Here is a 26,304-nt window from a genome sequence, read left to right as displayed (position 1 = left end):
TATGCAAATCAAAAGTAGACAACCAATTAAGTATTTATTACCTCAACACCCACACCTCACTATCAATGAGATCAAGATAAAGGGCTTTATCAGCATTTCAGAAGTCTCTCTCCTCGCCTATTCCAGTCAGACCCCTCACAGGACCTCCTATTGTATCTGTTTTAATATCAATATGGTTACAAAACACATGATAACTTTTATTTTTTTAAAAAACAGATTGATGAAAAAATCTTGCTTCAGCAGGGTTAACAGCCCTTTTTTTAATATTAAATATACTCAGCAATTTATTTTAAGAAATTAATTCAATATATATGTGTGTGTTATATGCATGTATATGTATGTATATATATATATACAAGCATTTTCAGTGTCTTTCTGGTATAAACTCAGTTATTCCTTACAACATTCCATGAGGCAAGTACTATTATTACTCCCTGTTGACACACGCTACAACTCTGGCTAAAGCAGGACAGTAAATAACTTCTCCAAGGGTACACTGCTGATGAATGGCAGGAAGGCCCGGAAGGATACATACAAAGGCAGTCTGATTCCAGTATTTGCAACTCCTTGTTGAACTCAAAGAAAGGAAAAGGCAGCAAGTTGTAGAGTTGGGAGCACTAGGGTTTCTCCAGCACAGGATTCTCTTTTTAGCTTCCTTTTGAATAAATCACTTAACATCTCTAATTCAGGATTCATCTGCAAAATGGAGAGTTAGGCTAAATTCCTCTCCTGATCCTATTCTCTGATAAATTATGTGACCTACAAAAATACCAAGCAAATAGGCTTCATCACAGTGTAGCACAATCACATACTCCGTTTAGAAATGACTCATACGAGGAAATAAAACCACAATTTCTGAAACTATTGGAAACAATCATTTTAATTTAATGTTATTTTTGGACCCAGAAGGCTTTCTTTCTTCCCCTAAATAAGCAAACTGGTGGTTTTGAAGGGTCTTGCTCATCTTTTTGTGGAAAATGCCTGAAAACAAACCACTAGAAACTAAACAGAAATTTTTCTTCCTAAATTATGCCTGAAAACAGACTGAATTTCTCTCACCAAATGGCCACATATACTTTTAACAGATACCTCTAGGATTTTTGGTCGCCATATTTTGAAACATTGACATAAACACAAGACGTACTTCCTCTCGGATAAAATCCATAATTCTGAGGGCTAAAAACTCTTCAAAATAACATGAAATGTATCTCCACAGAAATCAACCCAGGACGCCAAAGTGTTTCTAAAGAAAACTGGAAGTAAGAAAACTATAAACCTCCACTAGAATCTGCCGTTTTAGTTTCAGTTTGCTCAAAATACCAGTTCATGTGGCCATATCTTTTCCTCTGCTAGGAAGCCCTGGATATCAGTAACACTTTGGTACAAATAAAGCTTTCAATAAGTTAGAATAAAATATAACCAATGAACTAGCTTCCATGATCACATACAAAAAAAGAATTAGCTTCCAAACTATAAACAGGATCCATTCTTTGTAGTCTGTTTGGCTTTGGATGTACATCCTTTGAAGACATGTAGGCAACAGGGTAACTAGTGAATTTCCATCAGTATCCCAGGCATTGGGGCTACAGAAGGAGAAAGATAAAGTTTTGCCCCTGGGTGCATTCAGAATCTCTCTAAAAGACAGACTCACATAAAAGTAGTCCCAGCACAGTGTGCCCTTATACTAATAGCCCACATAAGGTGCTATGGTATTACAGAGAGAAAAGAATTCCTTCTGCCTGAGCTTTGGGAAGGCTTCCCAGAGGAGGTGCCATTTGAGCTAAGCCTTGAAAGATGAGTAGATTTTTTTTGTCCAGGTACGCAGCAAAACATAAGAGGCAAGTAGGTTAAGGGAGCTGGGGCAGTGGAGGACAGTGGTGGCCAGAATATACCTGAGACAGAAAAGGAAATGCCTAATTGTACTTTATGCCATAGGGCATTCATAAAATAGGTAAGTCTCACATTTGTATCCACTGTACAAAGAAATCAACCTGAGAAAGCAAATAAGTGACTTGAATTCTCTGAGGGGTTCCCTGATTTATGAACCCAAGGAGTGTTCATTTGGAAAAACAGAACTTCTGGTTTACTGGCTATTCTCCAATGACTCAAGGGCTACCAGGCTTCCTGTTCAATGTCAGGAATAAAGTGCCTAGATAGACTTGAGGTTTGCTATACCTTCTTTGGACTTCCTGTCAATGCGTGGAGCAGAACTCTCCTCTACTGTCTGAGAACTTATGATTTAAGCCCTTGGTTTACAACTCCCACCTAACTCCCCTGGAAGGGTCCCCATCTGTCATTGGGTTGCCCAGCACCCACTTCATCTCTCTGCTAACAAGTAGCTGTGAGGAGTCCTTCTCTTTTTAGAAAACAGAAATACATTTTGATCACATATAGTATGCTATATTTGCAGCCACTTTTCCTTTTTAAGAGTACATTTCTAAAATTAAAGCATAAATCAAAGCAGAGGTAACAGAGAAAGACAGACAGACAGAGAAACAAAGGGAGTTTGTTTTCAAGTATCTCTGCCCTGTCTGCTTGAGCATCAATTAGTAAATGATGTGAAATCCCTAGGTCTGTCTGACCGCTTCCAGGTAACATGATTACCTGCCTAATACAATTAAAGTAAAACCACTAGATAATACATACACGTGGAATTTCAGGTATCTTGCAATTACTAGTGAGATTTAAATTTTCTCTACTGTTTAGACCTCACATAAACATTAGTCTAATCATATATTTATAGTATTAATTGTTTCATACTCCAAAATAATTTTTACATGCAACACAAAACTTATATAATCAAAGTTATCCTCTTTCACTTCATGTTAATAGATATATATTCCCAGTTTACTCTTCTAAGTAATTTTTGAAGTGCCTTTCATATACATCTGAACTAGGTGTCAGATGGAGTACTCTGACTATAGTCACATTCACTTGTAGTCAACTGCATATCAATTCAGAGACAAAATGCGCATGCGAAGATTAAACCTATAGAATTAGAACATAAGGTCTGGATTTGGTAAATCAGCAAAGCATCTTACGTGCAAGATGCTCATTTTTACTTTCTGCAGACTGTAACAATATTATTAAACTCAAGACCCTGAAACTGTGGTACAAACTGAAAGCTAACACGTATTTCGTTTGAAACTTTCTCGTTACAAACAAACAAATGACTTAACTGATATAGTATTTTAATCTTAGGCAGTTGTGATTATAGATAATACTTTACTTTTTCTGACACTACAAACCAAAAATAAAAGTTTATTTTACTGAATATTTATCTATGGGAAAGGATAAGCAATTGTCATTATCAAAAATAAATCAAAAGTATCTACTAATGATTGACAGCAAAAGTAATATTTTAAAAAGTCATATAGGTGATTCAAATAAATATCTACTTCTGACATAATTTCCTAAGTATTCTGCTCCTCCAACTCATACACAGTTTTCAGAAAAAAAAAAATATGCTGACAACAGCCAATCTGTGTAAAAGGCATGCATGCGCTGGTGCGTCCAGCTCTTTACAACTCCATGGACTGTAGCCCATCAGGCTCCTCTGTCCATGGAACTTTCCGGGCAATACTGGAGTAGGTTGCTATTCCATATTGCAGGGAATCTTCCCGACCCAGGATGGAACCCAAGGCTCTAGTGTCTCCTGCATTGGCAGGGGGATTCTTTACCACTGCACCACCTGGAAATCTCCCATTTATATAAAGCCATCTGTAAATCCCCTCTAGGTAAGGCTTATCTATCAATACAGGCCAATAAGAATTGATTGAATTTGTGTTTAAACTTAGGAGGAATGTATAAAGATTCTCCACACTTAACTAAAAATAATAACAGTCCTCTCATGCAGATGCCTAGAAATTTTTTGACTTTAACAAGTGATCTTAAAACCGACTTTGACTATGATTTCTCAGCTGAGGGTAATTTCACTTCCAGAGGACGTGACAAAAGTCTGGAGACACTGTTAATAATAGGGGAAAGCTGCTACTGGCATCTCGTGGGTAGAGACCAAGGATGTCACACAACACCCTACACTGTGCGCCCTAAAATGCACACACAAGTCAGTCATACACACTCCTCCAACAATGAATTATCCAATTCAAAATGTCAATAATCAGACTTTGAGAAACACTGGTCTAAATACACTGAGAGATTCAGACACAACATCAGTAGTAACACCATATTTTTAAACAGATGTGCCTGGCAGCAATTCCAGGTAAGCAGTTAAAACAAACAGAAGCCTGACAATTAACGTTTAACCTTCCCTCCTCCTTCAGCCCCTCTTCACCATATATTCATTATATCTGAATCCAAGGATCAAGTCAAAAAATGAAGATGTTAATGACCTCCCTGGCGGCTCAGATGGTAAAGAATCTGCCTGCATGCAGGAAACCTGGGTTCAATCCCTGGACTGAGAGGCTCCCCTGGAAAAGGAAATGGCAATCCACTCCAGTATTCTTGCCTGGAGAACTCCATGGATAGAGGAGCCTGACAGGCCAGTCCATGGAATCACAGAGTCAGACATGACTGAGTGACTAACTTTCACACTTTCACTTTCAATGACCTCCTGCTGACTACAAAGATAGAGTTATAGCAAGCTTTGGTATTATCTTTTTAAAAAGTTTACACTGAGTTCTTCAAGTTGTGTGCATCCATGCTCAGTCATGTCTGACTCTTTGAGACCATGAACTGTAGTCCACCACGCTCCTCTGTCCATGGAATTCTCCAGGCAAGAATACTGGAGCGGGTTGCCATTTCCTTCTCCAAGGGATTTTCCCCACCCAGGGGTCGAATCTGCAACTCTTGTGTCTCCTGCATTGGCAGGCGGATTCTGTACCATTGCATCACCTGGGAGAATTATACAAATTCTTATGATTGGTGCCTTCAGGCTGGAAAAAAAAGCAACTGGTGAAATAAATATTGGCTATAAACAAAAAGATCATTATAGAATGTTCTTAAAATGGCTTAGAGTAGCTGAGAAACCACAAAGATGAAAGCCTTTAAAAATTCAAATATATATGTATACATATAGCTGATTCACTTTGCTGTATAATAGAAACTAACACAACATTGTAAAGCAACTAGATTCCAATAAAAATTATTTTTAAGTAAATAAATAAAATCTAGATGACTGTATGGGAAAGTATTTGTTAAAAGAAACACCATGCAATGTTAATGGCCAAAACTGAGTTTTCTAATGTCTTCTCTTATAACTCCAAACCCAGCCTCAGATTTGCCAAGATCACCCAGGGTATTAAATGTGTACTTGGACCACTAGGGACTCAATTTTTAATCCCCAGTCTATGACCCCAAAAATGACCTTCAGCTCTAAATATCTCTGGAATATTTAGCATACTTCAATGGGGGGAAGACAACCACATTCATAATAGCTAGGATTCATAGCATCAGCTCAGTTCAGTTCAGAGGCTCACTCGTGTCCAACTCTTTGCGAGCGACCCCATGAATGGCAGCACGCCAGGCCTCCCTGTCCATCACCAACTCCTGGAGTTTACTCAAACTCATGTCCATTGAGTCGGTGATGCCATCCAACCATCTCATCCTCTGTCATCCCCTTCTCCTCCTGTCTTCAGTCTTTCCCAGCATCAGTCATACACTGTTCTAAATGCTTCACAGATATTTATGTGTTGAATTCTCATATGATCTCCAAGAAGTACATTCCACTACACATGAGAAAACTGAAGCAAAACCCGTTTTAAGTAACATGATCATCATTACTGTCATTAGTGTCAAAGCTGGGTTTCAAACCCACAGAGTCCAGGTCCATATTCTTTGTACTTAACCACTATGCCATAACAGAAGTTTCCTCAGATGTCAAGTGCTAAGAAATACTCACATCTCCAGAGATTTTCAGGATCCTCCTTTTATCTACTAGATCACTGACTTACCAATGGTCATGTGTGATATAAATACGTCTCCGCATCATACATACAAGCTGGGCCTGAATTTAGAGATGCAGTTCTACTAGATCAATACCCTGCGTCTCTGAGGTCATTGCTAAGGCTGTCCTGCCTTGCAATGGGAACTATCCCCAGTGCTACCACCCCTGCCTTCACCCCCATTTCTCTTAGCCCATTGATTCAGTAGGAATTTAGTGTCCCCTACCTACTGGAAATATAGAATGGCAAATACTGTTAAGAGCATCAGCAAATTCTCCGTCAAAAGAAGAACTTAAACTCATGCAACCAATTACATTTAAATGTGGCAACTGCTAGGCTAAAAGGTGGAACTAGGCTCTTTGGGAATAAAGAGACTAGACATATCCAGATCAGTCTCTGGTGGTCAGAGGGGGTAACATTTTTCATCTTGAGTCTTGCAAAAGCAGTAGAAAAGAAAGTTTCAGGGAGCGGGGAAAGATGTCTTCCAGGTAGAAAGAATCACATGCACAAAGAAATGGAGCAGAAATGAGCAGAGTGTATTTGGGGGTTGCACTTTTCCATCTAGCTGGAGAAGAGATTTCTTGTGAGTGGCTGGTGAGAGGTAAAAAGGGAAACTTGAGCAAAGTTCTCAGCTTGAAGGGTCTTATAGATCCTTCTAAAGGATTCCAGAATATGCCCTGTAGGCAACAGGGAATTTATTTTGTTTAGAATTTTAAGTCAAGAAGGGATCTGATAAAAACTGTGAACAGATGTGGTTGATCATCCTTGGGACAGCAGGAAAGTCTTAGAGATAGATCCAGCACAGACCAGAGTGGTCCCCGAACAGAGAAGGTCAGGATATCACAACTATACTCATGACAACAGACAATATGACCAAGTGTGTGTGGCACAAGTGTCCCCCTATAGCTAGTATGTTCATCTGAGGATTAAACCTATAACCTTGTTACCACGATTAACTCACTTACCAAGCTAACTATTCCTATGAATGGTATATGCCAAGAAAAAGTAGAACTTATTATTAGTATAATCATAGACTAAAAGTCCCAAAGCCTTCAAAATCATTGAGAGTAGGAAAAAAGTCTATTTGTTGCATTATAATTTGGGCATCTCATCAGCAACATTGATAATGAAAAAAGCATTTCATAAGTATTTACCATATGTCCAGAACTTTGCTAGTATTTTTATGAATGGAGCCTTTAAAAACTAAAGTCTGTTGACTGAGATGACAAAACAGACCTAAATGAAAAGTCTACTTGGGTCGACCATGAAAAACAAAAAGAGTAGCATCATCTAAATACCTAAAGTTCACAGACAAAGTTTCAGTAATATTGAGGTTCTTGACCAACTGGCTGAGGTCTGCATTCTAAAGTTACCTACTAGAAGTACAATTTGAGATTACTGAAAACCTGCAAAAGGAAATTGGAACATGACTTGCCCACCTTGTGATTCAATTTGGCTAGAATTACTTGAGTCAAAATCATATGTGAATACACATTTGCATTAAAATATAAAATTTGAAGTGAAGAGAATTAGCTAATTCAGAGACCTGCGGACTTTCCAAGTCATCATCACTTTCAACATACTGCATGCATTAAGTTAGAAATATTCCATCTCTTAGTCGGAACATTCAGGTCCTTTCAAATCCTCTAACTTGAGGGAGTTCAGTCAGAAGTGAAATGTAATGAATAGATCCCTCCACTGGGTATATGCAGAGGCCTGTGAACTGTGTATATTACCGCGCAGAGAATAAGCCCTCTGGCTATGTGGTGGACCTACTTGATTAAGGATCGAATTTCAAATTTAATGCTATTGCTTTTGTGAGCAGAATTAAACTTAATGGTATATGAACGTAAATTTTTATGATTTAATTGTAGCCTTTCACAAGAAATGTCCCTTTCATTTTAAAAAGGAAGGAGGAAAGAACAACAGAAACGGTAGCAATAATTTATGTGAAAACCTAAGGTCAAGTCAATTTATGCCACTGCTGATGAGTCTCTGTCAAGTCTTTAAAGGAAGAAAAACAAAAAAAAGAAGATGCTCTAATCAAACAAACCTTTCCAAGAACAAATTCTATGTGACTTATTCAGACTCGTAATTCCATGTGGGAAACATTTTGACTACTTTTTATTTTCTCATTTCTAAACTGAAAGTTGCAGATAGGTTAACTAAGAATACTCAAGTGACACTAGGGTAAACCGACGCACCTTTTGACGCTGTGTTACACTGGGAGATATTTTGCCTTATTTGAGAGTTGCTTGTTGCTCTGTTTTGGTTTTTTAGTGAATGACATACTCACAGACTGCAGGAGGTACCCTGAACTGACTTTTCGTCAGAAGGTTTGTTTTTTTGCAAACTGCACGATCCTTACAGAGGCGTGGGGAGGCACCAATGATCGGAAACAGGATTAGTGAGTGATTCGCAGGCCACGCACGTCCTGCTTCACGAAGGCAGTGGACTTTTCTCTAGTGGGCTTAGTGTTAGCTTTCACTTGAAAGAAGAGTTCTGTGGCTAAATATGTAAATCAAAAGAAAAACCGCTGCTTCCTTGAAAAGTACATTAAAGTTATAAAACAGATTATTAACAGCAGAACAAGGATGTTCACCTAAGGAAAACCTTAGAAATGCAAAGTCTGATATCTATGTAAGTTGAAAGTATTTCTGAAATATAAGTGAGCCCTGTTATCATTTCAGCTTGCCTTTAGAAATCCATTACGCAGTCCTCATTAGCTGGTTCGACAGAAACATCTACATCTGAGATTCATAATGAGCATTCAAGCTTAAAGCAAAAAGAGAAAAACTATAAAACTGATAACATCTAACTAAAGGATAAGGCTCGAAAAGCAAAAGAAAAGACTACATGTAAGTCAAATATTGAAGAGATCTAGACAGAAGTTTTCAGTGTTTAGGGAGGCTTCTAGAATACCAGTTTCTCCCAATTGTAGTCCTTTGCCATCAACCTTCATGATTTTGGGTATTTTAACTTAGCACTAGTTCACTGTCACTTAATATGTTTCTTTAAATAGGTGCTTTAATTTTTTTTTTTTTTTGCTTCAATCCTTTTCTGGTTTTGCCTTAAACAACATTATCTAGGAAAATATAGGTTTAATTTGAAATCTAACATATATTCCTAATAATCTTAGAAATAAATATATAACTAATAATATAAAAATAAAATGTGTGGGCACCCCCTAAAATGAACTCAGGTTTGACTGGTGGGAGCAAATGGTCTAGGGCAACATATAAGGATAGAGAATCAGGGTTCAGGCTGCAGAGCTAAAATCCTGGCTCCACTCTACTGCATAACTGAGTCTCAGTTTTCTCATCTGTAAAATGGGAATAATAAAAATGGCACAGTTGAAACACATAAATACCTTAAATTTTTTGCATAGTAAATGTCTGCTACGATGTGATGACTATGATAATGACTGATAGTGAAAATCATAATTACTCACACTGGCAGAACGGTTACAACTATACAAAAACTAAAGTGACATTTTTTTTAAATGCCTTAAGATCTCCATTTACTTAAGAACATATACTTCATATATGAAATTTCAAGATGGCTATTCTGCATGGCTTTAATGCAAGTTCACTTTGAACCTAATCAAATGTGATCACAGCAATCAGATTTTGCCTAAAAATTTCAATCTAAAAATAAAATTTACCTGTGGAAAAAAAATTAAAAACCTTAACATGATAATATATAATATAAGCCCTTCTTTCCCAGAAGTACATTAAAATAAATTTACTTACTACACATACATAAAAGCTTTAAAAATATCAGTTGCTGTATTAAAATGTTTTACATGGAGAAAAAAATTAGAATTCCTGACATTATAATATGATGTTACTCTTCATCAGCCATGCACTGAAACCTCAGGGTGAGAAAAGGGCCAGACCAATGCCGAAAGGTTTCAAATATCAAACTATACTATTATGTCAGTGCCCTAAGATCAATTAGCACCTTTCAATGACAGAAAAGGTTACAGTGAGACTTAGAGGTACACACTCTGCAACTGTTTTAAACCACCTTATAAATGTGGTTTTGATAACTTAAAATGGTTTCTATTTTTAAATTCATCTGTTTCATCTCTTTTTCTGGAAGAAGGAAGGAGTTAGGGGAGTAAGCGCAGTGATATTTATTTTCAGTACCACCCTCCTAGTAGAAACCTGGATGGGACATGGTAAGAATCACAGACTTCAAGAGAAAAACAGTATATTACCAAAGCCTATCCTAATGTGCAGAGCCACAAGCAATATTAGGTGACAGTAATGTTTACAAAGTCTGCAAACCTCTTAAAAGCAATCAGAGTTGCTTATACTACTTGGGAATATGTGATTCTTGTTTATTTTCTTCCACTCAAGTTCAAACTAAGTGAAGCCAAGTTCACTCTGCATACAACTTAATCTTCGGTGTCCCCTACGACAAAACTCATCTGACTGCAAAATGCAGTCTCACACATACTGCAATTAAATACACCGCTGCATCTCTCACCCATCTCTAGAATGAGTGCCTGAAAGAACATGTCATTTCTTAGCTCACAGGGAAAAATTCCTGAGAGGAGCAGGTACACTGAAAGTCATCCTATTCTTCCTGGTGTGGATTGCATTCACCCAGTAACTACTGTAATAAAACCCCCCAGCCGTATTTCTGAATACAATTATTTAAGATACTCTACAAGGAGACACTTTATAAGAGTTTAGAATATGTAAGACTAATATCCACTTGAAAAAGAAACTGTCATGATTATATTATATACTGAAAAAATAACAAAGTGTTTGATATGTTTTGTTCTGCTCTTCAATGAGAGGATTCAGAACATCTACTTCTGATAACACACTCTTCTATTTGTTTCTTAGATGAGTGATCTAAAATATTTACAACCAGACAGTACCTAATTTTAGGTTTTAAGTGCTTTAACAGCTCCATGAAATATGACCAGCAGCTGCAATACAGAACTATGGTGAATAAACTTCTTATAAAGGGGGGCCTGCTTATACTGAATGTTCAGTGTTCCTCCATTTACCTAAAAGAGGGAAAAAAGATAATGAAAAATAAAATAAATACTTGCACTATTAAATTACTTAACACTTCACTAAGCCTTGAAAAGGATTATTTCCCCTCTTCTTGAATTCTGGATAAAAAGTGTGAGCTTCCACCTGGTGAAGTAAGCGAATTTGCGAGTTAGAATGTGAATTTTCCAACATCCTAACTTTTCATAATAACAGTCATGGGTTTTCTACCATTCTACTTTTTTAAAACTGCAGGCTAATTTCATTTCAGTGCATAAAATTTTTTTAAATGAAATACCAAGCCACATAAATGTATTTTTAGACATGGCATCAGTCATTTAGAGCTTGCAACAGAGATTGAAAACATGAAATTGGACACCTTATTTCCCGTGGCTATGTAAAATTTATTTACACCCCAAATCATAGTATAAATAAAAAGGAAACTTTCAGAAATGGAGATCTTATTCTTCTTTTTAACTCAAAGAGGTTTTTGAAAGAAAAAACAAATTACAGCAAAATGATGAACTACTGATCCTCCAGTCTGCCCTCAAAAAAGAAACTTCGACGAAAGACAATATTTTTCAACTGGCTTCTGCAAATCCTCCAGAACGCAGTATCTATATTTCTTAATAGGAATAATGATTGCCTTTATACAAAATTCTTCTTGTATGAATCTCAGGGTTTGTTTTTTTTTTAAGCTTGAACATAATACTTAGATATTCTCTAAATATGTGCATATATAAATTTTTATTGTGTAAAAGAGAAATTAAGTCTCTAATATCTTGTAAAATACTTATTCATAAAAAAGAATAATCAAGTAAATCTTTTCAGTTATAATTGTGAAACAATTGCTAATTACGGTGATCTTAGGTTGACATGTACTATTTTCAGATAACTGGCAAAGGAAAACTATCTCTTGAAAACCTATTGATTTTAGACCTTTACCTACTATGAAAGGCAGGGATATATCCCTAATAATCAGGGGAGAAAAAGGAACAGTTTTCAGATAATCTAATTATATTACTTTCAAAGCTGTAACTGTCAAAGGTTTTAACCTTCTCCTATAGCCATTTCTGTGGGGGGGGGGGGGGGAAGTGATTTGACTCTGAATGGCTTGCAACTTTTAATGAGGCGGAACAAACTATTTTTATGGTTTATAATAACAATAAAAAATGAATGTAGTTATACTGCGTTTGGTATCGTTACCATAAAAATCAGATTCCAGCAGCCTAGCTCCACACAGAGTAGTTTCCTGTTCTTACTATTGCTATCTATTTCTTGGGATAAGGTTATACCACACCCTGCTATGTATCAAACATTTTGTTTTAGGATTCTCTCATTTCCCAACCCTCTTCCTAGTTTTTCGTTCCTCAGCTATAAATTGGCTAGAAATAATTTTTTTAAAACAAAGAGGTGGGGGGAGACAAGCCTAATTCTACCCGGGTAGAGTTATCAAGTATAATCCTTGTGCTGAGGCGGTTTTGAAATAAAACCAAAAACGCAACAGACAAAATACCATCCTCAACTTTCAAGTCTAACAGTCACCGACGTATAAATCAAACTTCAGGAGCTGTGGAAGAGGAACCCATGGTCCTTAAAGGCTCCTAAGGCTCCAATCTAAGTCGAGACGCAGCGCGTGGAGAAGCTGACAGACGCCCGAGAGTGCAAAAAGTAGCCGCAGAGAAGAGGAACAAAATTGCCCTATTCGAGAAGACGTGTTTCTGCTCCATCAATTACGTTGATCCCAGGGTGCCAAGCCAAAAGGGGTAAGGGAGAAAGAAAACTGTTAAGTATGAGCTCTTAATGTGAAACCTAACCTGTTGGTTCTCCTAGGTATCAGATTTTGGAAGTGTCTGTAATGATAGCCAAGAAAGCAAATTAATGGCCAACGGCCCACTGGGTTTGAACACGAGCCTCCTGTTACCTCCTCACAGATCAAGTACACAACACACACGCACACGGAGGTGCTCCACGTGGAACTGCTCTGAAACCAAAACACACGCCCCGTCGCTATTCTCCACCTTGGCAGAAAGGGCCGAGGGACCTGCACCTTCCTCCACTGCCCTCGGATGAGGATTCATGAATGACTGCCCGCTGGACAGTGCAGAGGACAGACGCCGGCGGCGAGGAGAGAGAAACGCGCTCCAAACGACATCCTCCCACACACTCACTCACGCCTAACACAAACCCCGTTAGCTTTCAAGGGCAGGAGAAAGAGAGGCGGTGGAGAGGGGAGACGCTGCCACCCCAACTAGGAAAGGGATCACAAAAATTAAATCGTGCTCTCTGGTTTCGCCACCGCTCAGCCGTGGCACTAGGACGGCAAATTCCCTAATTGCTCCAAGCTGTTCCGAATACTGTTTACAAAAGAAAGAGACATCTTGCAAGTGCTACTAAGGAAAGTTCTGGCTGCTGTGCGGCGCAAAATAAAACAAGCACACACACGATCTATTTCCAAATCTCGCTTAACGACGCTAAAGCATCGAGCCCTTTCAAGCCCCACAGCCACCCCAGACACTGCAGGTTTCGTAAGGAGAAAACCTGCTACCCCCGACCCGGGTCAGGTCTTTCCGTTTGGAGAAGTTAGGATTCCTCACGGCATCTGCGTCCTGGGCCAATGAACGCGTGTCCTCTGAAAAGGCGCCTCTCGTTTCACAGACCCTGGGAAACGGCAAGAGGCATTCGGCCCAAGCCACATAAAAACTATGAAAGGGGGACGGCCGCAGCCCAACAGCCCGGTTGGTGCCTTGAGTTTAGAACACAAGCATTATACGTACACACGCACCCAGCACCGCGAAAACTCCAGGCGCCTGGGGCCCTCTATGGGACCTGGGTCAGCATCCTTGCATCTGGCACATCTAGGGGCTACTAGGCAAAGTAACAAATGTCACAAGAAGGAAGCAGGAGAGACCCAGGGGCGCGCACCGCTGAGAGGCGGGAATAAGAGTGCAGGTATGGAGCTGTGCGCCCTGTTCCGCGAGGGCTCCGCGAGGCACAAAAAGGCTCTGCAGGGACCCTCGGGGCTCCAAGGCGTCCTCCATGGCAGAACACACCAAGTCACTCCGAGCAGCCCGGGCCCTTTGGCTGGGGGTACTCAGCAATGGAGCGACCGCGGGGACCCCGGCGCCCACACACCTTCCCGCAGAGCGCTCAGAGCTTCTCGCTCCCGGCGCAGCCGCGCGCTCTCTCCCGGGAGAGTTTGCGGGATCCCTGAAACGCGGACCCCGGGACAGAGGGTCAGAAGAAGAGGCACTCACCTCCTGCCGCCCGGACCGTCTCAGGATCCCAAAGTCCAAGTGACTTCCCCAGCAACAGATCTGTCCGTCCGTATTTATGTATTTATTCTCTTTCCTTCCAGTGTTGAAGTTTCGCCTTCACGCTGTGCCTCTGGTGAAAAGAGGACATCCCCTTCGGCCACCACCCCCCCCCCACCTCCAACAAATAGCGTACACCAGTGGGGGAGAGACGGGGCGGGGGGAGAAGCGGCTACGAGGGGGAGGAGGAAAGGAGAGGAGCCAAAACTCCCGATGGCGACAGAAAAAAAAAAAAAAAGGAGAAGAAAAGAAAAAGAGAGCGCGCGCCCAGCCACCGCGGTCCACACGGCCAGGCTTTTCTGCAGGCTCTCTCCCGCTCCGAAGCTGGAGCGACAGCTTCACGCGGCCAGGCTCGAAGTTTTGCGCGGAAGCCGGGAGCGGCGGAGCGTGCGCCGCACGGCGGGCAGCCTCGCACTTGCGCGCGGGGTGGGGGCGGGGGACGCCGGCGCCCGCGGCCCCTGGAGGCCGCCGGGGGCACCCCCCAACCCCGGGGTCAGGCTGTGGCGGGGCGGCGGCACCCGGGAAAGCGACTCCTTTTTATTCGACCTCGGGCGATGGCCTGTTGTCATCGCTCGCGATCCCGCGTGGGCACCACTCGGGGGCCCTGGGCGTCCCCGGTGGCGCCGCGGTAATCTCCGCGCCCTCCGCGCCGCCCCCACCCCGCCCCCACTGGCCGGGCGCCGGCTGCAGCCACCTCCGGGCGGAGGGGAGGGACCCGCGGTCGCAGTCCCCTCCCCGGACCGGGGAACCGCAGTTTGTACCCACCTGCTTCTGCCCGGCCGCAACCCCCCACCCCAGTTGTCTCTAACTCGGTCGCTACCCGATCCCTGGTGTGGAAGACTTCGGGCGCCCAGCGGGACTCCTTTCCACTTACCCCCGGGGAGAAGAGAGAAGGAACTTCGCCTACTTGGAACTACGTAAAGTGCAAAACACCCCTCGTCGGACTGGGGAACTTTCTCTGAACGGAGGAAATACTCCTTTCCGTGAAGATGTATGCGAGGCACGAGAAGTGAGCAGTGTGGGGATAGCTGTGCTGGAAAGGGCCTGGGCCCCCGTCCAGCGTTGGGCGCAGGTAGGCATCCCTCCCAGACGCCCAAAGGTCAGGCTGCGACGACCGACTTCCAAGACAGCGTCAGAGCCTCCCCAGGCACATTGCTGAAGCGACATTTCCTGCGTAAGCCTTCTGCGCATGCAAGATACACCCACGTAGGATCTAATATTCTACATACACCCACGTGGAGATCATAACCTGAGATCTGAGCAAAGTTGACAAGCAACAGTACATAAATTTTGCATCCATTTCATCACCTCTTCGGTAAAACCTATTGTCAAAGTTAGGAACATCTTTAGTTGTCACATTGATTAAAAGTGTTTTGATTTGTTGAGAATTTACTGAGTGGTAGTCATTGCACTGGTCACTTATGGTACACGTGAGTTCATATAATTTTCACATCTCTGTGGTGGTTATTTAATCCTGTATAAGAGATAAGGAAACAGGCCAAAAGAAACCCAAGGAATGTTCCCAAAGATAAACCCAGTAGCCTTTATAAACACAAAGTCTACTATTCAACAAGCAGCCCTTCAAACTGCCTGAGCCACGACTCCAGAGCTTACAAGTAAACTAGTAGGAATGACACCCAAAGAAAATTGAGTTTCGGTATATTATCAACCGAATTATATTTTGCATAAAGTTCAGGAAAAAATTTCACCCTCTGCTTCACCTGAGTCTTAAGCAATGGACACGGACACTGTCGAGTTCAAAAGCAATCAACTTATTTTTTGATCAGTGGGGAATTATGTACAATAATTAATAGACAATGGGAAAAGTGAAGTTGTAAATTTAAACTGATAAATGTACTCATTGCTGCACTCATCACTCACTGGGTGTTCTTTCCTGCAGATTTATTTTGGACGGCTTAGGCACTGCCAGGCTTGTTTCCTTTTCTGGTTCTCAAGGTAGAAGGGCTTTTGGCAGTGGGTTTGGCTCAAAGGGGATTTGAACCATGATCTAGATAAGAGCACATTTTGGCCTGAAGGATGCCAGCTCCTATACACTTAAGAGGGAAATATTCATGGGTAGATTCAGTTAACTTTGCTAGTCTTAATTTCCTCATTTTACAGGTGAGGGAATAAGGGCTCAGAATTTTTAGCAACTTCCTAATAAATGGCAGACCTAAGATTCAAACCAGCCTCTGTGTAACCGCAAAGGCCACTCCTAGCCACTGTCATGCTATTATTAGTAGTGGTAGTAGTGAGGAAAAATAGTAATTATTTTAGTACAGTTTATATGCTACAGGCAAAATATGCAATTTAAATGATTTGTCAACCATTCACTGTCTAGGAATGCTCAGCAACTATAGTAATTATCATGTAAAAATTAAGTACAAAGCTGAATGTACTACTCTCCTCTTAAGGCCACAGATTTTTACATTTCATTTTTTGTATGAAACATTATGTGTTAGTTTGACCTCTATATAAAAGTGAGAAGATGCATAATTTGGATAAAATAAAAATTCATACTTTAGTACAGCATGTTCACACAGATACAGGTTTTCAGCATGTTGCTTTCAGTTCAGTTCAGTTCAGTCGCTCAGTCGTGTCCGACTCTTTGCGACCCCATGAATCACAGTACGCCAGGCCTCCCTGTCCATCACCAACTCCCAGAGTTCACTCAGACTCATGTCCATCGAGTCAGTGATGCAATCCAGCCATCTCACCCTCTGTTGTCCCCTTCTCCTCCTGCCCCCAATCCCTCCCAGCATCAGAGTCTTTTCCAATGAGTCAACTCTTTACTCACTCCTAAAATCATATTTTCAGCAATACTGATCTTGCTTTCAAGTTACTTTGCTCCCACATAATTTTTTATAATCTACATAAGAATATGTTTTATAGAAGTTACCCTCCCTCAAAAAAACTAGAATTATATCACACTATTAGTTAACTTCTTATTAGTACTTTCAAGTTCATTTATACATATTACATAGATATCATTAGGAGTAATATAAAATCTCACGTTTTCAGTCTACCTTTGAAATAAGTTTAGCACAAGAGATTTAATAATTTTAAAGTTGTATAGGCAAAAGTGTATGCCTATTTAGACAAGGCATTATTTCCAGGATTTCTACTAAATATAACTTTTATAATTATTGCCATATCATCTCTAATACTGTTAACTCAATATTATTCTTTAAGCTGTATTTATTATATAATTATATATGATAAAGGAAACTTTTTATCATTATCATAAATGGAAAATCAATATAATTTGCCATGAATAGAGGATGACCTTGCAAATGAGTCATTTTTACAGAAATAAAAATTATCTTGTACCACCTAAAATTATCTAACACCAGTTTGAGAAACACTGGTTTAAAGATTTACACTCCTTGTGTCCCGTGGGCTTTCCAAAACATATTTTCTAGCCTTCCTTTTCCATCATTGTGGAGAAATGTTGAGTCCAAATTTTTTTAGCTATTATATTTAAAATTATTGTATTAGTAAATTATTTCCATACTTGAAGTATTTGAAATTGAAGTGTCTTTTGAAAATTAATTTTGTTATTTTTCTTAATATCTTACTTGTAAAATGCAAACAATTTATAAACCCACAATTAAAAATCAAATTACTTTCAAGGAAGATAATTTAGACAGTTACCTTCCGAATCACCCCTCAACAATCTTAAACCTTAACCTCTGAAAAAGAAACTTTCCAACTGAAGTGGCAGCATCTATTGGTGCAGTCTGGTACTGCACCCAACAGAGTTCTACAAGGCAATGAGGAGAGGAAGATAGATCATTGGGAGAAGCTCAAACAATCTGAAATGACATCCAGGGAGGAAAATTTCGAAGTATGAAATCTGCTGGAAAAGTCTGGAAGTGATTCAGAAACACTAGAAGGTTTGATATGACATGAATCAGAAAATCAGAATATCCTTGAATGTATAATTTCATCTGAAAAAGGATATTTGTTGTGGGGGGAGAAAAATAAAGATGACTTCATAGTATAAACTGGTGGAAATAAAAAATTAACTTATTAGAAAGTCCTTTAACCAACCCTTCCTGCAGTTATCATCTATTATTTATTTTTGAAGTGTGCATGGCACTGTCCTGGCATTGGTTTGCATGTTCAGTTCAGTTCAGTCGCTCAGTCGTGTCCAACTCTTTGAGACCCCGTGAATCGCAGCACGCCAGGCCTCCCTGTCCATCACCAACTCCCGGAGTTCACTCAAACCTACATCCATCAAGTTGGTGATGCCATCCCGCCATCTCATCCTCTGTTGTCCCCTTTTCCTCCTGCTCCCAACCCCTCTCAGCATCAGAGTCTTTTCCAATGAGTCAACTCTTCACATGAGGTGGCCAAAGTACTGGAGTTTCAGCTTTAGCATCATTCCTTCCAAAGAACACACAGGACTGATCTCCTTTAAAATGGACTGGTTGGATTTCCTTGCAGTTCAAGGGACTCTCAAGAGTCTTCTCCAACACCACAGTTCAAAAGCATCAATTCTTCGGCGCTCAGCCTTCTTCACAGTCCAACCCTCACATCCATACATGACCACTGGAAAAACCATAGCCTTGACTAGACAGACCTTAGTCGGCAAAGTAATGTCTCTGCTTTTGAATATGCTATCTAGGTTGGTGCATGTAAGTCAAATTAAAAAAGCAAAGCGCTCTATGAGCTCATAGTCCAAAACTTTAATTTTAATTTTTTTCTAAAGTAACTTTAAGGGGAAACCATTCCATCACTTTAGTAAGGACAAATGTTATGCTAGAAAATGGAATAAGACACTTACTGAACACAAGTTCATGTGCCAGACACCAAACTGACTGAAACTCAGAGTTTGGAGTAGAGAAAGGTTTATTCCAGGGCCAAACAAGGAGAAGGGTCACGGTTTGGAGTTCAGGAAAGGTAGACTGAATGAAGCCTAGTACCCACAAACAAGAAACGGGACGTAGAAAGGATTTGTACCTCAGAGGACCCTATAGGGTCCTGCTTGCTTTCAATACTACATTCACCAAAAAAGAAGACAGAAGACTTTATGCTTGTAGAAATAGTCCCAGAATAGATCTCTTAAATTACTCATTTTTGGTACATTTAAAGCCCAGCTGGAAGTATACACAATTCTTAAAAAATAAAGTCATTTGGTAATTGTCTCGTACATTCTAAGCCAAATCCTTTGAGCTTTGGGAGAGTGAACTTCCCCGTGGTGGCTCGGTGGTGGTAAAGAATCTGCCTGCCAATGCAGGAGACACAGGTTCTATCCCTGGGTCAGGAAGATCCCCTGGAGAAGGAAATGGCAACCCACTCCAGTATTCTTGCCTGGAAAATCCCATGGGCAGAGGAGGCTGGTGGGCTACAGTCCATGGGATCTCAAAAGAGTCCAATAAGACTTAGCGACTAAACACAACAATCAGGAACTAGGTTTAACACTGTTTTCTCTACTACTTTGCCAATAGCAGAACAAATAAAGATAAAACATGATTGCCCAGAAGTCTAAAGTTCTGTGCTCCTGGTTTTCTAAAATCTATAAACAAACACATTTTCTGAGTAATTTTGTACAAACAGATCAAGCTTAAAAAGGTTTTCTACTGGTTTGTGAAAGTGAGGAAATCGGATCTGCAGCGGACCTGTTGGGTCATTCTCTTGTGCTGGGCTCTCTGCTAAACTTCCTCATTCTTGGCTGAGTCTCTAAAGAAAAGGAAACGCACACTCTCTGGGAGACAGCTTCATTATATTTACTTTTCAATTCTCTCTTGAAATTTTTTCTCAAGTCAAATCCTTTTAGTACCATATTATGCAATCCTACTCTATCTTTCATGTTTACACCCAACTTTCAGATGTTTATAAACAGATATCATGCCCACTTTTAGTCATCTGTTACCCACATTAAACAAATGTAAGGCCTTTTAATCTGGTTTCAGCTCAGTCTCTCCAGACCCTTAATCATCCTTATTGCTTGTCTCTGAACTATTTCCAGTTTCCTAGATGTTCATTTTCATTAGACGAATCCCACACTGAATGAGTTATTACAGGTGTGGTCTCATTAACATAGCAGAATGAATCCTACATATATTTTTTCTCCTGTGGCATTAAGTTCTGACTTCCCGGCAAATCCCCACCAGCTCTGCTACTTCCATATTCTGACAAACTTAGTCTAATGTTGTTTTCCTCAATTTCACCTCACACAGTGTTTTTTTTAGTAAACTATAACGAGCCTGATTTCTTCTCCAGGACTTCAAAAACCCAGTTTTAAATGATAGTAGAAGTCAAAATATGAATAAGATTACTTCATTGTGCTTTTGATTTCACTGGCTTATCAATACCTACATCTCAAAATAGGAAATGTCCAGTCAATCTCTTTTTGCACACAACTCTTCACCATATAGTCTTATGATACATATCTGCCTGTTAAAAACTATCCACTGATTGCAATCTGAAAGTCCCCAAATGCACAATTCAATGGTTGGTGGAAGGAGGAAGATTATGGATAGCAAATAAACTGATTTGACAATTTTAAAGTAATGTATTTGGCATAGTCAATTCCAGTATCCATTCATTTTATAAAATCACAAAGTTAGGAAGATTGCTAAATCGCAGAAATCCATTTAAACTGAATATTTTTGAGTGAAACTATTATAACACCACTGAAAACTATACTGAAAGCTTTATAATGTCCATTCCTTCCACAATATTTTATAGCACATTTAGAAACTATTTATACAATGTTTTTCAATTTTTGGTATATATTCATTCTCAGCACCAACTCCAACACCGATTAAAATGGCTGTTTTGTTCATCTCATTTATTCTTCCACCAATCCTCTCCAAAATATTAGTCAGGACTAAGTGCACCTACTTGCTGTTGTTCAGTCGCTAAGTTGTGTTCAGCCTCTGTGATCCCATGAACAGCAGCATGCCAGGCTTCCCTGTCCTTCACTATCTCCTGGAGTTTGCTCAAACTCATGGTAAATCCTAGAAATTTGATTTTTACCCCCATCCTTTTAATCTCCATTTCAGAAGTCTGGGAAGTCTCACTCCCAGGCGGCACTAGTAATAAAGAATCCGCCTGCCAATGCAGGAGTCATAAGAGATATGGGTTCTATCCCTGGGTTGGGAAGATCCCCTGGAGAAGGAAATGGCAACCCACTGCAGTATTCTTGCCTGGGGAATCCCATGGACAGAGGAGCCTGGTGAGCTGCAATCCATAGGGTTTCAGGGTCAGACAGGACTGAAGCAACTAGCACGCACTGGAAGCCTCACTGTAGGTCATGGTGACATCTCAAGCCAGACACACTCCAAGGTGAACGCATCAGCTCAGCGACTCCCCCAGCTTCTCCCACCACCTCCTCTTCTTGAATGAATTCTGTCACCACTTTCATTAATGCTTCTTCACCTTGCTTTCTTTCATTTCATAAACACTAAATCAAGAGGACAAGGTTGTTTTGCATCGGCAATGTCTCCCCATCTATTCTTTCATTTCTTTATCATAGCTACCTCCCCAAGCTGGGTTCCACATATGCCTCTTCTGTCATCGTCAGCATTCCCCCCTCCTCTAGGTTCTTTCCTGCTCATCAGGAGACGAATCTTGCATTTTCCTTACTTTCCATGAACAGCACCTTGTATCTAGAACTTGATAAACAGTTGCTAAAAATATAAAATTAGATGCTTAAATGAAGAATGAACACATACTCCAGTTGATAACCTGACTTCATTATAGCAGAAGACATTCAGTATGATGAAGACTTTCCTCCTGTAAGTTTAGTTTGTGTATTTTAATCTAACTCTTGCAGGATCCCCTTTGGGAAATTTGATATACTCCCTAAGCCCAAACCAATTCCCTCTTTTGTATTCTGCATTTTACTATTCCAAATTAGCAGGGATAAAGTGTTCTTTGTGTATTCTATGGTTCAGGACCTGTGATGAACCATCCCAGTTTCATGATAGAATTTCCAAAGCAGCCTATGTGTTTAAAAAAACAGAGATTGGGGCATATGGCTCAGGAGGTGAGCTTGAGGACAACCCACTGAGACAGGAAGCTTTATGTCTACAGATGAGGGAGGTCTGGGTTAGAAAAAGGCAGGGGGGGGAAGGACTCAGAATAATTGCCTTTCTCAGTGCCTATGTAGCTCTGGGGAAATACTAAGGGTTCATTACTATTGCCCTGAACTAAATGAACTGATTTAGCCACAGTGCCCCTACTAGCTTGTTTTTAACCTCAAGGGAGCCAAAACTACCCCATCTGAAATGAAAGGATGAGCCCACAAACCTTTATTTGAAGATGAAATGAGTAGTGCACCTTAGGGAGGCCTTTATTCTGGTGCTTCTCTATTCTGCCTCATCTGAATTTTTGAGTTCTGAAAGCCCTGTAGCCTTCCTCTTGTGTGTGTATGTTTAGTTGCTTCAGCTATGTCTGACTCTTTGTGCGTCTATGAACTGTAGCTAGACTGTAGCCAGACAGGCTTCTCTGTCCAAGGGATTCTCCAGGCAAGAATACTGGAATAGGTTGCCATGCCCTCCTTCAGAGAATCTTCCTGACCCAGAGATCGAGCCCAGACCACTTTACATCTCCTGCATTGATAGGTGGATTCTTTACAACTAGCGCCAACTGGAAAGTCCTTTCCCTTCAAATAAAAGGCAGTCCAATTTATAAGAATTGACCTTTTGTCTGCATAGGAGCCACTGAAGAAGCTATTTTAATTCTGAATGAAAAAATAGCCCATAAACACTCAATTTTTTCCCAAATTGGCCTTATTGTTAAAAGAAATGTTCATAACTGCCAGAACTAAGGCCACTCAGGAAATTCAAGGGACCAGTGGCATTGCTTAGCATTCATCTTGGGTTTCAGGATATCAAATTCTAAAATGCTCTTCTTTCACTGTCAAATCCTTTCCTCAGTTTTCCTATTTGAGAATCTGTTGTTTGGTAATTGGTCCCACTGACAAGCTTTTCAATGGAACTTTCTTCTCCCTTGACTTTTGTTGGGTACTCTGGATTCAGTCACCTCCACCTCTCTGATCACTCCTTTCCTTGAATCCCCTCTGGCCACTTAAATGTGGATGTTCTCAGCATCTGTTCTTAGCCTTCACAAACACTCAGTCAATCTAAGGAGAGACAGAGATGAACCAGGCAGAGTCCCTGTCCTCCAGGAAGTTTCAGTCTAGAGAAGAAAATAGGGCATGCTAGGAAAGATTGAGGGCAAGAGGAGAAGAGGGCAACAGAGGATAGATGGTTGGATGGCATCCCTGACTCAACAGACATGAGTTTGAGCAAACTCTGGGAGACCATGAAGGACAGGAAAGCCTGGTGTGCTATAGTCCATGGGGTCACAAAGAGTCAGACATGACTTAGTGACTGAACAATAACCACCACCCGCCAGGCTCCTCTGTCCATGGGATTCTCCAGGAAAGAATACTGGAGTGGGCTGTTGCCATTTCCTTCTGCAGGGGATCTTCCCGATCCAGGGATTAAACCTGGGTCTCCGTATTGCAGGCAGACTCTTTATCATCTGAGTCACTGGGAGAGCCCCCAGCTTACACCCTTGCCAACAGGTAAATCCCAAATGTGGTTCTAAACTTTTTAGCAGGGAGTCAAAAATAGAAACTTGATTAGTTATACAATTCTCAGTGCCATGATAATATAGAGAGCCTATAATTCTGATGATACTAAGGCTTGTCTTCACAGTAAAGACAGTGTGTTATGTCACATACTAATTCTCTACAACAGCCTGCTAAGTAGATGTAATGACTCCTTCCACTGGCCTATTCTCAGTGTTAAAGTTCAGTTCAGTTCAGCTCAGTCGCTCAGTCATGTCCGACTTTTTGCAATCCCACGAATCGAAGCAGTCCAGGCCTCCCTGTCCATCACCAACTCCTGGAGTTCACTCAGACTCATGTCCATTGAGTCAGTGATGCCATCCAGCCATCTCATCCTCTGTCGTCCCCTTCTCTTCCTGCCCCCAATCCCTCCCAGCATCAAAGTCTTTTCCAATGAGTCAACTCTTTGCATGAGGTGGCCAAAGTACTGGAGTTTCAGCTTTAGCATCATTCCTTCCAAAGAAATTCCAGGGTTGATCTCCTTCAGAATGGACTGGTTGGATCTCCTTGCAGCTCAAGGGACTCTCAAGAGTCTTCTCCAACACCACAGTTCAAAAGCATCAATTCTTCAGCGCTCAGCTTTCTTCACAGTCCAACTCTCACATCCATACATGACCACAGGAAAAACCATAGCCTTGACTAGACGGACCTTACTTGTGTCTTAAAAATATATATATTGTAGCTGGGAAAGACAGTGCAGGTGCTCCAAAAGAGCCCTAGAAGACTAAGCAACTAACCCTTTTCTCTTTTAATGGTATCAGCTACTGTAGTTTGCCTTTTTGTACTAGTCTTAGCCCTACACCATTTAAGCCCTATCCTATTTTTCTTCTATCTCATATGCTTTTAATTTTTTTCTAATCATATTTTAGCCACATAAACTGCCTATAAATAAGGAGCTTTTATAAATGCTCTTACTATTTTGAATGACTACATAACAAAAAATAGGGCCAAAGTCACTTTGATGATTAAAATTAAAAGCAATTGGGAAAATCAATTATATGGTGATATAAATAGTCTGCATAGAGTAAACGGAGAAGGCAATGGCACCCCACTCCAGTACTCTTGCCTGGAGAATCCTATGGATGGAGGAGCCTGGTAGGCTGCAGTCCATGGGGTTGCTAAGAGTTGGACACGACTGTGTTGAGAGAGTGAAGGACAGGGAAGCCTGGCGTACTGCAGTCCATGGGGCTGCAAAGAGTTGAACATAACTGAGTGACTGAATGACAACATCAAAGTGTATCCAGGGTTAGAGTTTTAGGAATCTTGCATTTTTAAAATATATCATCCATTCCTGAGTAATTCCTTCCACTGTTTCTCTAACTTGCTTACTCAACCATTGTCAGCAACCCACCAAAGAACTTCAGATAAAAATTTATTTTCTTTTTTCAATAACAGTAAGATAATCAAGATAATCATTGTCAAAGAATAACTGATTTTATAAGGTATAAATAGGTTTGATTGTAATCTGCCTCAAACTTCTCATTGATAACTGCAGAACACTAATTGCAGAGAATTTCAGTGATTTGCTTATTAATTGTTGGGGAAAAGGAAGTAGAATACAAGTTTCTCAACTCTTCTCATGCTGGTTGAAGTTGCTGAGCACATCACATTGTGCATATTATAACTGAGGATGACAAATTTTAATAGGAACTCTAACTATAATTTTCTATAAAGTTATGTAACTAAGAAGTAACAGAAATGTCAAGACTCATCCTTATTATGCCCTCCTTTTTTTCTTACTGTTTTTTTTTTTAATTTATTCTTTGCAGCACTTTATTGTTGCTGATGCTGTTTAGTTGCTAAGTCAAGTCCAACATTTTTGTAACCCCATGACAGTAGACAACCAGGTTCCTCTGTCCATGAAATTTCTCAGGCAAGAATATTGGAGTGGCTCGCCATTTTCTTCTCCAGGGGTGCTTCCTGACCCAGAGATGTAATCTGTGCCTCTTGCATTGCAGGTAGATTCTTAACCATTGAGCCACCAGAGAAACCCATAGAACTTTATATTTGCTGGCTAAAATTGAAAACCAATAAAACAATTCTTTAGCATAGGTTTCCTGTTGTATAGAATTCAGAATATTATTACAAAGGGAGAATGAATGAGATCCATTTACCATGGTTATCAGATTTCAGGAATCAAAACCACATGAATTTACTAATTTTACTAACACTACTTGTAGAAACTGGATGTCAATTCAAAGGCAAGTTATAAATGGCTATAAGAATAAACCATGAATGTCATATGTATGTATCAGTTCAGTCGCTCAGTCGTCTCTGACTCTTTGAGACCCCATGAATCACAGCACGCCAGGCCTCCCTGTCCATCACCAACTCCCAGAGTTCACTCAGACTCACGTCCATCGAGTCAGTGATGCCATCCAGCCATCTCATCTTCTATCGTCCCCTTCTCCTCCTGCCCCCAATCCCTCCCAGCATCAGAGTCTTTTCGAATGAGTCAACTCTTCACATGAGGTGGCCAAAATACT

General features: G+C 40.5%; 1 protein-coding gene across 15 annotated transcripts in view; it reads right to left on the bottom strand.

Moving 5' to 3' along the window:
* Window positions 1-26,304, bottom strand: part of EYA4 (EYA transcriptional coactivator and phosphatase 4) — a 363,823-nt gene that overhangs the window by 303,346 nt on the left and 34,173 nt on the right. For 8 of the 15 annotated variants that reach the window (XM_069598450.1, XM_069598449.1, XM_069598454.1 and 5 more), the window contains exon 1: window positions 14,173-14,897. The exons of 4 other annotated variants lie outside the window; for them this stretch is intronic. The gene's annotated coding sequence lies outside the window, so the exon portion shown is untranslated. Of the gene's footprint in view, window positions 1-14,172; window positions 14,898-14,994; window positions 15,065-15,103; window positions 15,346-26,304 lie in introns of those variants that run through there. 3 more of the 15 variants (XM_069598463.1, XM_069598460.1, XM_069598455.1) reach the window with 3 other exon arrangements.

This window comes from Ovis canadensis, chromosome 8 (assembly GCF_042477335.2).
Source record: "Ovis canadensis isolate MfBH-ARS-UI-01 breed Bighorn chromosome 8, ARS-UI_OviCan_v2, whole genome shotgun sequence".
Lineage (NCBI taxonomy): Eukaryota > Metazoa > Chordata > Mammalia > Artiodactyla > Bovidae > Ovis > Ovis canadensis.
Note: the sequence above shows the minus strand (reverse complement) of the source record. Positions and strands in the feature narration are given on the sequence as shown.